Raw genomic sequence first — 13,117 nt, forward strand, 5'->3', positions numbered from 1 at the left:
GCAAGCCCTCTTGGGACCTTCTCTTACTGATTTCTTTCCTACTACTGCAATGGCATCATCCTCAGCAACGTCATTGGCTAAGTTCTCTTTTCCTTCAAATGTGAATGTTGCTAATTTTGTCTCGATCAAGTTCATGCATAAGAATTTTCTTCTCTGGCAAACTCATATGCTTGGACTCATAGAAAGCCAGGATCTTATTGAGTTTATTGGTGGCACTATTCCTACGTCAAGTTCAACAATTGAACATTTGAAACTACTGAAAATGGTGAACCTTTCAACAGCCTTAATCTTGATTTCAGTGACCTGGAAGAAATCAGATTGATTGCTTCGAGGCTAGCTTTCAGTATCTCTGTCTGAAGAGGTGTTGGGTCTAGTCATTGGACACAAGACTTCAGCAGAAGTATGGATGACCTTAACAACAACATTTGCACATGAGTCAAAACAGAGACATTTTCTATCGAATAGGAAATTACAAACTTATTGAAAACAAGATAAGTCCATTACCGAGTATATCGCTTAATTCATGTCTATTTTTGATGAATTTTCTGCTATAGGCAAGCCTCTCAATGATGAAGATAAAGTTTTTTGGTTGATGAGCGGTTAAGGAGCAGGTTATGAAGCCACCAATTTTGCTGTATCTTGAAGTTGTCTCGTTACTTTAAGACCATGAGAGCATGAAGGACCTTAGTCCAAGCGAAAGCAAGTTGAATGCTAATGTTGCATTTCTTACCCAGCAGACAGGAAATCAAAATAACAAGGGTCGCTACAACAACAATAAACACATAAACAACAATCACTTTAACTCAAGAGGCTGTGGATTTGTTCCAGTTTCTTAATCTCGTGACAATCATGGATCAGCCAACTCTAATGGAGCTTCTTCAAACAAACCGAAGGTACCATGCCAAATATGTGGACAAAATAATCACTCTTCTCTTAAATGTTATCATAGATTTGATCAGTCATATCAACCACGAGATGTACCTCCAGCATTCACTAATCTAAAGGTGTCAGATCCAAAGGACAAGATTGGTATCTAGATACAGGAGCAACTTCTCATGTCACAAACAATTCAAGTAATCTTCAAAACTGTGTTAAGTACAAATGATCAGATAAAATAGTGCTAGGAAATGGTGAAAAATTGGACATTACTCACATTGGAACAGCCGACATAAAGGTCGGATCCAAAATTCTCTCTCTCTCTCTCTCTCTCTCTCTAGATAATGTTTTGGTGGTTCCAGGTATTAAAAAGAGCTAAATCTTTGTGAGCCAACTCACCAGTACCATGCCTTATTTATTTGAATTATCTTTTAACTTGTTTGTGATTAAGGACAAGGAGACCAAGGCAGTGATAGCAGCATGATCTGGAGAGTGAGAATTATAATGGACTCAAAGGCAATCCAAAGGACATTTTTTTTCAGCAAGGTTTCGAACAGCTTCTTCCGATGTTTGGCATGGACGCTTGGGGCATCTGCATGCTATAATTCTTGATTTTATGTCAGCAAATAAAATGAGTCATGAACAAAACGACAGGTTTTACCATTTGTCAAATGAGTCAAGGATTCGAGAGCACTTGCACTGTGATAAGATCTACTTCTACACTGTATTCGATGTCTACAGTTTCAGTAGCCTTTTCGGTTCGGCTCCTCTGGTTCTGTAGGTGATCTTCTTCTCCAGCAAAGTCTCCTTCGCTGGCCAAGCTTTTGGCACCACACTTAATCAGCTCAAACTCTCTCGTGACGGAGAGAAAAGGTTTCTTTTATTGATTCAATTTCAAAAAGTTACAAGTTTTGGCACAGTCACCAGCTTGTATGCCCCTGGACTTTCTCGAGTTTAACCCATTGTCTCGGACTCATACGAGTACAAGACCTGACTCAATCAAATCCAAACCAAAACAAATACAATGACTCGGTCTTGGCTTGAACCCAGCCATGACACGCTCAGGTTAGCCTGAGCTCTTGCCAACTAAACCTAACCCGGATGCACTCTTTGTTGTGCCCAGTCTTCCTTGGTCTCTTACAGCTGACATAGTCTTTCTCTGCCCGAACCAGCAACCTTTGCTCTTCAGCCTTGCTCTACTGACCACTGACCTGACCGAACCCAGTCCCTTCCATGCTCTGCTCAGTTGACCGATCCTTGCTTGAACCCATTGTACGCTCCTCACACTTGTCACCAGCTGCAATCTGTAGGCCGCAACTCTCTTTAGTCTTCAGATTAACCTCACAACAGATATTGCTGCCCTCCGCTATCTCCCTCACTGGCTTGCGCCTAACAAAGACAATAATCCACAAAAGAAAACAACTAACATGCGGCCACCTTAAACAAAAATTTCAAAGAAAAAGCCCATATCCCCCTTCATATGCGGCCAGATTTCTCAAGCTCTTCCTTTGCCTTCTACCAAGAGTTGGTCACCTGTGCATCCCCCAATTCTCGTGCTCATCCAATTGAGCCGACTGCAAGCAGATTACATTTCATGGCCAATTTAATAGTGAGATTGGCCAGATTCTAATTAATTTTTAATATTTCTTGAAATTTTTATTAACCATATATTTTCTCTTATTTTCGACAAATATTTGAAAACCAAACTCCTATTCGATCCAAGCGAACCAGCAATTCGGCGATTGCTGCAAGCAGAGGAGATGAACAACAACATGACGATGGCGAGGTGAGCAACCAGCAAACTGAGGAAGGAGAAATGCCAGAAAACGAGCAACAAAGCAGGTGAATCATGGATTTTCTGATGAAAAAGAAAAATTTGGGAAGCAATGACAGAGTTGAGGAACCTTTCTTCTTCTTCGCATCTTCTGTCAGCGACAATCGGTCGATTGTGATGGATGCTTGACATCAGTCCATGCTGCGATGGCAAGGGCCACAGGGATGAGCGGAAGGTGGATTTTCACCAGAAAGGGGGCGAGGGATTGGCTTTATTGTCACAAGTAACACGTCTTTTTTACGTTGAGATTTAGGAAAGGATCTACAAACCGATCCTAATGGCTCGATCCTAGTTCCAGTTTCTAACATTTGTTGTAGTGAGTACTCACCGGTGGAAACCACGATCGATCGGGAGGGAGAAAAAGAGAGAGATAATATAGAGGCAGAGAGAGGGGCGATGCATTAGAGGCGATTTGGTCTAAGACCCAAAAAGGCAAGAAGGAAGTTGATATGGAAGAGCAATCAAGACACACGAGGGTAGCATGAGAGAAATCCAACCAACATAATCCTCCTTATTAAGACATTGTGTCCAAACAAGAATCTGAAGGCTCCAATTTACGTGGTTATAGAAAACAGGAACTTTCCAACTGCATATCCAACTAACCTTTCTGGAGTACTAGAAGGCGCTAGTAAAAAGAAAGACGCCGCAGCGAGACGAAGAGGAGCAAAACGCAATCATTCTGACCTCTCTATTTTGTCATGCATTCAATCTTTGGTTGTTTCAAAGAATGGGGAAATCCTAGATTTACATTACGCTTCTGCAACTTAACTGGTGGGTTTGAGGGGAGAAAGAGAAAGAGAGAGAAAAAAGGTGGAAAAAGTTATCGTGCAACTGTGGTACACACAAAATATGCAAATGGCTTGAGTTGGAAAACTCATTCTTGTCCTGACCAAATGTAGAGGTTATTCGCTACGGTTCTCATCCTAAAGTATTGGTCATAGGGCATAAACAAAAATATTGTAGTGACTGTGTGGTAGCATGAATTGTATTTGTACATGCCTGTAGTTGAGACACTATTTCTTGCTTAGATAGTCTATCAAAACTGGGTTCTGAAATGCAATAATATATTCTGTTGTGACCATCATGAAATATGCATATGTGACATTATGCATAGTATCTTAATATGGATGATGGTTAACATACTCATGCCCACCTCTCCATTTGACACGTAAATTTGACGATAGAAACTCTTTTTGTGGACACAATTTTATTTTAATGAATAATAAAACGAACCTTATAGTTGCTTTATTGCAATCTGGTTTGTTTTACTATTTATGACCTCTTTGTAAACGTCTTTTTATCGTAAAACCAGTTTATATAGCACCAAAGGAATAATATCATTTTGTTCTTCATTGTATGAAAGCTGGGAACATCATGAAAGGTGAAATTGGCTTCTTTTTTATGGTTGGCAATCACCATGATTTTATGTATAGATACACCTTTTGATGGAGGGAAATTGTAACAGTGAAAGCAACAAAATACTTTATTTTTCAGGGCTGATTTCATCTTTCCAACGATGTCTTTCAAAATGTGGCTGCATTTTCTTTTCCCTTAGTGCATTGACTTGTAAGGAATAGATCCCATGAGACATATCTTTGATTGATTGGAACTGGAACTTGCTAGGAGAAAGGTGTGGATATTTCACCATTCTGGTGATTTTTGTGGCTGGTATATATGCCCTACATTGGATTTTTGTCACCGTTAAATCGTATGTATACTGGTGATTGTTAGATGTTAACACCCATATATGTCTTGACCGCTATAAAACTTCAACGGTTGTTTTTACCACCGGTAAATTGTGCCGTAACCAGTACCAAAGAAAGAAGCACATATTACCACTATTATTTGAAGCAAGCACGCAACCGCCCGCTTCAGCTGCCTCATATCACTCAAGTGTCCCCCCCTTCTCTGTTTTGTGATTGACACTTGCATCGTTTCTATTTTCATATTTCATGTTAGCTATGTTTTTGTTTTAATTTACTTTTTTCTCAACAACATGGTAAGATTTAACCAAGGTTGTATGTCGAATTAAACCAGGTCAAATTTACCATGTTTCTTATACTCATCAGGACATCTGCAAACGCACAAACAGTCTAAAGTTACCTCTATCAAACAATGTACCTTAATCACATATAGATGTACATGTTTTGGACATTAATTGAGATGGCCAAAATCCAGTTCAAAATCCAATTTGTTGGTAGATGACATTATTTGAGAATTTCATTTTTAAATTCATGGCAAGTACTGTTCTCAAGAAATTCAAAGCAGTTGAATAACCCAGAAATTTTCAGCACTTGTTTTCTAATGACTCAATTTCAGCAAGTGACCTGAAGGCCCATCCTACCCTTGGGCCTACACTATTACCAGCACAAAGATCAGAAAGGAAAGATCTTGTGGAATAAAATATAAAAAATAAAGGATGTGAAATGAAAAGCTGCTAACTAGCAGGTAAGAACTGAATGTTTCCACCGGCCCAGCCTTCCAACCTCTTGATCCTAGAATGCAGTCCCAAACTGAAACTAAACCAGTCACACAGGCAAACATAAGGTTCAGTGCACATGCAAGTGGAAGCAAGAAGTCCATAGGAAATACTGAAGAAGTTTCTTTAGAACTGTCAGTTTCACAATTTTAATGAAGACTGGAAAATATAATGTCATTTAAGGCTACTTCTCCAAGTTAATATAAAAATAATCAACTATGAAACTGCTCCTTTACAAATTACAAATTTTCAATGAAATAAGTCTTGTTTATAGGGAAACATTGACTCGTTATAGAAAATATGACATCCTTTTAAAGTGACCCTCCCACAATTAAGGAGCTGAGTTTCAGAAGTACCTAGGACTAATGAAAGGTTATGGAAGACTGATTTTTTTTTATCCTATCTCTACTAAGGAACTTCAAGACTGATGACCTTAAAAAAATTTACTCCCGGTGGATCCTGGCAATGCAATGTGGTTGGACACTCATGTTGGTCTGAATGAATCAGCCTTTTAGAGGAGGGTGAGTCAGGGTATCCTACTAAAAAGCATAGCAAGTTACAAGTCTCAGTAGGGCATGTATTTTTATTACTATAGGTTAGGTGAGGTTACCATTATCCTTTTTTTGGTGACGAATCTTATGTCCCTAATAAAGGGAATCTGTCAATTTTTCAAGGTTTCAAAACCAAAAAGGCATGGACAAATGGGATAACAAAGAAAAATAAACGGCTCCAATTCCTAGTTTATTCGAAATACACATATATAATCATCATTCACATTATCGATTGACAAGAATTTTCAGCAATCAGAAAATTCAAATACAGTAATGTTTTCAAATAGATGAATTTCTTTGTACGACAAAGGGTGTTAAAAAGATTGAAAAGTTGTTTGATGTAATAAAATGATTGACAAACACCGGCTTCATTAATTGAAGAAAAAAGTTAAAATCTTGAGCAATTTCTATGAAAAAAATGAAAAAAATCACATTTTGTACATACACTCTCCCTGGGCCTTTTTTTATTAATATTGATACTTATAAAATAGATTAAAATATTGAAGAAATTGTCAAAAAGATGTGGCCCATAAAAATCTTTCTATTCAGGTATTTTCTTTTTATTAGGGTAAAATGGTATTTTTCATACTTAAAAACAGTGGGGCATGTGCCTGTAGGTAATTGTACAAATATAAATGGTTACTTGTAACTTTTGAGAAGAAAAATGCATCAAACCTAATCGGTCTCATTAATTATTTGTCCGGACTAATTTGTCTAGCAACATATATGTGTGTGTGTGTGTGTGTAAAATGGTGCATGGATTGATGAGTTCGATTCAATGACAGTAGGAAGGTATTCATACTCCGCCCCATATGCTGCATTATTCGTTCGTTACAAAAGAATCTCATCTTATGCTGATGTACCATCTCGGGTTCTTCTCAATGACAAACTGTCAATTATTACAGCATCATACTACTAATGGTATCAGCTTGGTTTTGAATTAAAATAACATTGTTGTATTCAATGACGTGGATGTCAAAAGAAAAAACATAGAGTAGAAAGAAAACCCAACTCCTAGGTTGGACCACTAATCATTTGTTTGTTGGCAACCTCGTGTTTGCAGTACAATAACTAGAACTATGTACAAGACAATCTTAGGCATCTAAGCCTTTTGTTACGAGAAACATTACTAAAAATAAATTGATATTCAAAAACTTTTCAGATCGTCCTCCAGAGGTTCTTTTATAAGGTGAGATTCTTTATACATAATGAATGATGCAGTATACCAGGTGGAGTATGAATACCTTCCTGCCATCATTGTATATATACAAGAAAACCTCTTGTCGAGTCAACCAAATTGACTTCAGACTCTGATTCTTTCGAGCAACTTCTCTACATACCTTCAACTCTTGCAACCTTTCCACAGAAAATAGACAGCCTTCGCCACCATCACCTCTAATTAGCATGGTACTGTCATCTGTCAACAGCTGACCATTGCATCACATGGCTGAGTTTTGTTCCCCCTTAGCGCGTGGATGCAGAAGGAACACATTGCCTAAGACATATTTTTGGTTGAAAGGCATAGAAATATTTACTAGAGCCTATAAATGTTTTCTTGAGGGGTACAAATTATGTTTGTGTTATTCTTTAATCATAATAACCTATACAAGTGGTGAACGCAACTGGGACAGTCCAATACTGGTGACGATTACAACTGGTATAGATCTCTAACAATGACGTAGTTCGCAGTCGTATATACTTATACCGGTGAAATGTCTCGCCACTAAGTATTTATACCGGTGTTCTCTAGCACCAGTAGAAATTTCACCGCTATAAACCTATAACAGCAATTACCACCGCTATATTACCTGAACCCATAATGTAACCACCACTGTTATTTGAATCACACAACTCAACGCACGAAATGTGCACCTCGAGTGCCTGCCAATCGCTCATGTCTATCTCTCCCTCTACCTCTGTTTTGTAATTAATGCTTGTATTTTTTTTTCATTTTTCTATTTCACATTGTTTTTGTTTAATTTTTTTCTCAGCCGCATGGTAGAATTAGATAAAAGCGATAAGTGTTAATTTATTGAAGGTTGTATGTTGAATGAAATAGTGTAAGTTAATAAATGTTGGATAAAAATCATAGAGTTTAGTGAATTTATTGAACTTATAACCATTTGACCAAACCGGTGCTCTCATGATTATGTTGTTTAAATAAACCAAAGTAATGTTTTTTTCACCCGCAGTACTTATAAGGAATTAAATATTTTACAAACTTTTATGTATAATTGTTGATAACAACTAATTAAACTTTCTCGCAAATAGCAAAACAGTGCCATCCTTCATGTCTGATTTTGGCGCGAGAAAAAAAAATGGTTTTTTTGCTCTTGTTTTTAATTTCTGACATGATTTTTGTTGATATAATATGTTAGATTATTTTTGCCATGAAAGTTATGCTTCACTATGCATCGCTTAGCTACACATTGCATCACCAACTTAGTGCATCGCTTCACCTTGTTGTACTTCACAACAAATCAGCAGTTTCACCATTTAGGCCCTTCTCAATGACCTCCTCTTGGGGATCTAGAACAAAAGAACTATGAAAGACAGAAGATGAAGACGACTGCAGGCCAACATTGATTGCATCAGTTTGTTGTGTTCTCCTTTGAACAAAACCAGCTTGATTTTGCAATTGAGATTGCAATAACATTGATGAGAATTTGGTGCCATGCTCCCCTATAGCCTGTCTAGATGTATTTTCACCCATTCTGCAAAGAAATCTGAATGAGAACTAAAACCACCAGAATCATTATCGCCCATACCTGTATGAAAGCTACTCCACTGCACCTCCTTCATGCTCGCCCGGGTCTGCATAGAACCCTTAACAGACGGAAAATCTGCTTCCAAATTATTCAGATGGGCATTGGCACCGGCACCAAGTGCAACCAACTCTACTGGTATGGCAGACTCGTTGGACTCAACAAGCACATTGGAACTACTGCTTTCTGCAGCCTGATTTACTTTCTCTGGTTTGATTTCGACCGAGTTACTGACTCTAAAGGAGCCAGCTTTTCCGGCCTCGTCCACCTGAACTTGTGAATGCTACTCTGATTCACTCAAGGAAAGGTTCACTAGAGAAGTGTCAGCAGGGAGCCCAGTTGATCCCATCGGAATCATTACCCTCCTGTAACCCAGCTGCAGAAGAACCATCGATCCGAAACTCATCATCCACAAGCTTGTCAAAGAAACCTTCATCCATCTGATCCTGCATAAGAAATGGAGAAGCCGCCATTGATATAACAGAAAGCAGAAAGAAATGCTCAAAATGTCATATCGAAACACCCAACTTCCTTGTGAACGATAATTCGAATGGTCTTCACTGGAATCTACCTTGACTAACAAAATTAACAGCAACCAAGACCTTAATAGTCCTGGACCACATACCCAAAAGTGATGAATCACAAATCAAACCATAAACAAATCAAAATGAGCAACGAGGATAAATTTCAAAAAAAAAAAAACTTGTTTGAAAAGGGGAGTCATGACCGTTGTTACACATGTTAGATGAAATTATATCAGAAACCACCTGGATGGCACAACGAAGACCCTTCTTCCTCCTCCAGAAAACCAGTCGTGGGCCAGAAAAAAAAGAAAGGGATAGAGAAATGGCTGGAAAAAAAATAAAAAAAAAAGAGAGGAAAGAGTGATCGATCTTACCGGAAACCAGCCATCGCCGTGCTACCTTCGAGCTCCCCCTCCTTGATGAGGGCAGATCTTAAGAGGTAACCTCCAGAGGTAGACGAGAAGATGAGCTAGAAATCTTTCCTCTGTTTATTGGGTTTTAAAATGGTAAAAATGTGATGCATTTCGGAAAAACCGTTTAAAACCCGATACTTATCATCTGCATCAAGCATGCACTTGGGAAGTGGACTTTCCTTTCATGTTCTTCAAACATTTTATTGGGGTCAAAGAAAAAAAAGATCCAAATCCATGTTCACATGTAACTCCCTATCTGATCCGAAACAAATAGGAACTTAAGAAAACTGCATCCGCCTCATAATATTTAACGAACGAGGTCATAGCCGATGGTTTTTTAGCTTTTTTCTTTAACGAAACGCTAATCTAGGCTTACCGGTTTGGTTGACGGAGCACATCAAATCTGTCATGCTTGTAATAGCTGTTATTAAAGTAAGAATATTTTTTAATTTTCAAATCATTTTTAAATTTTAAATTGATTTTTTTATTATTTCAAAAAACACTTCTCTTTTGCGCCATAAAGTCTTTAAGGTTAGTGATAACATAAATTCAAAATATGACTGTAACAAAAAAATAAAACATGTTCCGCGGTTTTTGTAGCCCTTTTAAGCTATATCAAATGATATTATTGATCAATCTCTATATGCAAATAGAAATTATGTCATAAGAAGGACCAAACACTCATATCAAATTACATAAGGTTATAAAGCATCTCATTCATCTTAAGATCGCGATCGACAAAAAAAATGCTGAACCGAAAAAAAAAAAAGTTTAAACTTAAAACTTTTCTTAGTGACAACTATAATATCAAAAGTGGTCACAGTGAAAAGTATGGGAGACCCTCTTATTTGCTAAACAACCCCTTAGATGCCACCACCCCTTAGTTAGCTTCAAACTTTGTCCCCATCAAGTCTCACCTCTCTTATTCTACTATTTGTCCTCATAAGATGAGGATTTACCCACATGTATCATTCGAGAAAAAAAAAACCATTTTACACAATGAATTTTTTTAAAAAAAGAAAACAAAAAGGTTAGCCGTCTCTACATTGGGTAGGAAGAAGACATGTTTCGGTTGCTTTGCAAAGTAGCTAAGAAATTATTTGTCAATCTGGTCACCATTTACTTAAAGGATGGATCCATTAGGAATTTATTTTTTCTTATAAATCGAATATGAACGAGAGAGATGTTATAATTCTCTCAAGTAGAATATCTTTGTTTTCAAAAAATTCAGTCTCTCCATTATAAACCGATCATATCACTATTTTATTTTTCCATTTTTGCACTGCATTGATTTTACATCACTCTTTCCAAGAGAACACCCCGACACAGTTGCACCGGCAACATAGCAGCACAATCTTCTTTTGTAGGCGGCAGATGAGTTCTATCAGCAATTAATTAATGCAACATTAAAGAAAAAAACATTCATACAACATTCACACCTATATATCAAAACTGAAAGATGAACTTAGAGATGAAGCCCATCAACTCAGTAGATGCCTCTCCCTAGGGGCTGCACACATAGAAGGCATGCTCCTCTTCCGAGAAGACGTGCAACTTCACCACCTTCCTTCCCAACTTCTTCAGCTCCTCCACTAATATCATGCACTGGTCCCTAGAACGTTTGACCTCTCATCACCACCATTTCCGCGATGTCCGGCAGCCCCTCCGCTGGTGGTTTACATAAGAGGAGCTCCCTGGTACCAAACCCTTGAGGCCTGATAGATCAGCCACCTGGCTGGAAGCGAGGACGTTGTGGATGATCTTCCCACCGACAGCGTCGCCCATGATAGAAAGCTGAGAAAGGTAAGCTGAGTCAAGGAGGTGGTGGCAAGCATACGGGGAGGAAAGCCATGGAACTAATTACAAGATTTTTTGTATTGCATTGTTGAAAAGTAATGCTTGTTGTTTTGTGAATTATGAAATTTTATCAATATATGATTATTTTAAAGTGGTTTCTATCATATTGTACATTTGTATTTGTGTTCATTCTCATCGATGTGCTAATGAACAGATAGCAGAGAACAAATTCATGCTTAGGCTATCTTCCACCTAGACATTCAACCACTAGCTTTATTAAATATATATGCAAATATTGGAGTTGCATGCTGTTAAGTTTTAATAACATGAAGTCCCGATAAACATATCTTAAACCTAGCCTAACCAAGTGATCATGTGGACTTTCTGGCCACAAAGTCAACCGGTATAGTCTGATTACAGATTTGCCACGTAAAACCTTAGAAGGTTTCAAGCGAATGATCCCACTCCATGAAAAATGTAATGTCTAAGTGGTTCGGTTGAGAGTTTTTACAGGATTTTTCCTCTTCTGCGAAAGGTAATTTTGTCTTTTTCTGTTTTACAAAGAAAGCAACTTTTGCATCTTTGTCATTTGGGGGGCTTTTTTTTGTCCTTATCATTAAGTTCAAAAATGGATGCCCAAGTGGCATTCTACTATGGGCCCTTCGGCACATGGTGACAAAAAATAGGAGGGAGTTGGTGGCTGCACCACTATACGTCAAAAAAAAAAAAGGTTAGGGCTTAAGATATTTTGAAAATTATTTCAAAATAAAATATTCTTTCTCGTTTTTCATTTTTTAGTTTTTTTGTTATTATTCTTTTATTAATTGAGAGCATTTTCATTATTCGTGTATTGGCATGTGAAAATTTTGTGTATCCCAAGTGTGCATAAAATGGGCTGTAGGTAAGCTTAAAGGGGTTCTCGGCAACGAAAGATCACTTTGATAGCAGCAGGCTCGAATATATGATACGTTTGCCATAACTGTCTCGTCTCACCAACTTTTATATATATATATATATATATATATATATATATGCACAGACACAATGTTGTAGAACATGGTAAATACAAATTTAATTATCATTTTTAGCTACAAATTGTTAAATTTGGACAACCAGCCACATGAATATATAATGAGAGAGAGATACCTTTTTTATGTGATGGGCCTACTGTCTCATAATTTGACACACAAACTCTTTTTTGTATTATTAAGGGGTGTTTTGTATTATTAAGGGGTGTTCAATGAGCTTGAAGTTGAAGAATTTTAAAATTAAAATTATTGTTTTCTATGAACAGAAAATTATATTTTAAAAAAACAATTTTTATTCTAGAATTATAAGCTTATCGTCAAATCAAAATTCTCAAATTATGATTATAATTCAGAATTTAAAAATTTTTTATTCTCTCTTTAAGGCATTTGTTATGATGGTTTGAATCCATAGTTATAAAATTTTAATTACTATTTATCAAACAAGTCATTTTCAGTTTTGAACTCAAAATTTCATTCTATCAAACACAACAATTCATTTTCCTCAATAATATAATATACTAAGCACGTGCTAGTGGCGTACAGGGGAGGGCTCAACTAACATGTGGCCTTATATTTGTAAAATATATTTCATTGGGTTGCTGGATCCACATACATATTGACATGTAAATCTTATATGTTTATCCATCTTTCTTAACGATACTTAGCCATCACATTTAATTCACCTATGTAAGATATTCTGGTCTGGTTCTGGTTCATTCGTGCACCTTCCCCCCCCCCCCCCCCCAACCTCTCTCTATCATAATTCAGTAATTGTCATAAAAATTTGAGAAATTCACAAGTAATGAATCTGCTTTTATATATTTATAACTAACTGTTTAATATTTGATAA

At 37.2% G+C, this 13,117-nt stretch overlaps 1 long non-coding RNA gene across 1 annotated transcript; it reads right to left on the reverse strand.

Moving 5' to 3' along the window:
• Positions 1-1,741: 1,741 nt before the first annotated feature.
• On the reverse strand, positions 1,742-9,585 carry LOC126409482 (uncharacterized). Its single transcript, XR_007572216.1, has 2 exons — positions 9,404-9,585; positions 1,742-8,951 (listed from the first exon to the last, which is right to left on the reverse strand). It is a non-coding gene; the product is annotated as an uncharacterized LOC126409482 (long non-coding RNA).
• Positions 9,586-13,117: the final 3,532 nt, after the last annotated feature.

This window comes from Nymphaea colorata, unplaced genomic scaffold (genome assembly GCF_008831285.2).
Source record: "Nymphaea colorata isolate Beijing-Zhang1983 unplaced genomic scaffold, ASM883128v2 scaffold0410, whole genome shotgun sequence".
Classification (NCBI taxonomy): domain Eukaryota; kingdom Viridiplantae; phylum Streptophyta; class Magnoliopsida; order Nymphaeales; family Nymphaeaceae; genus Nymphaea; species Nymphaea colorata.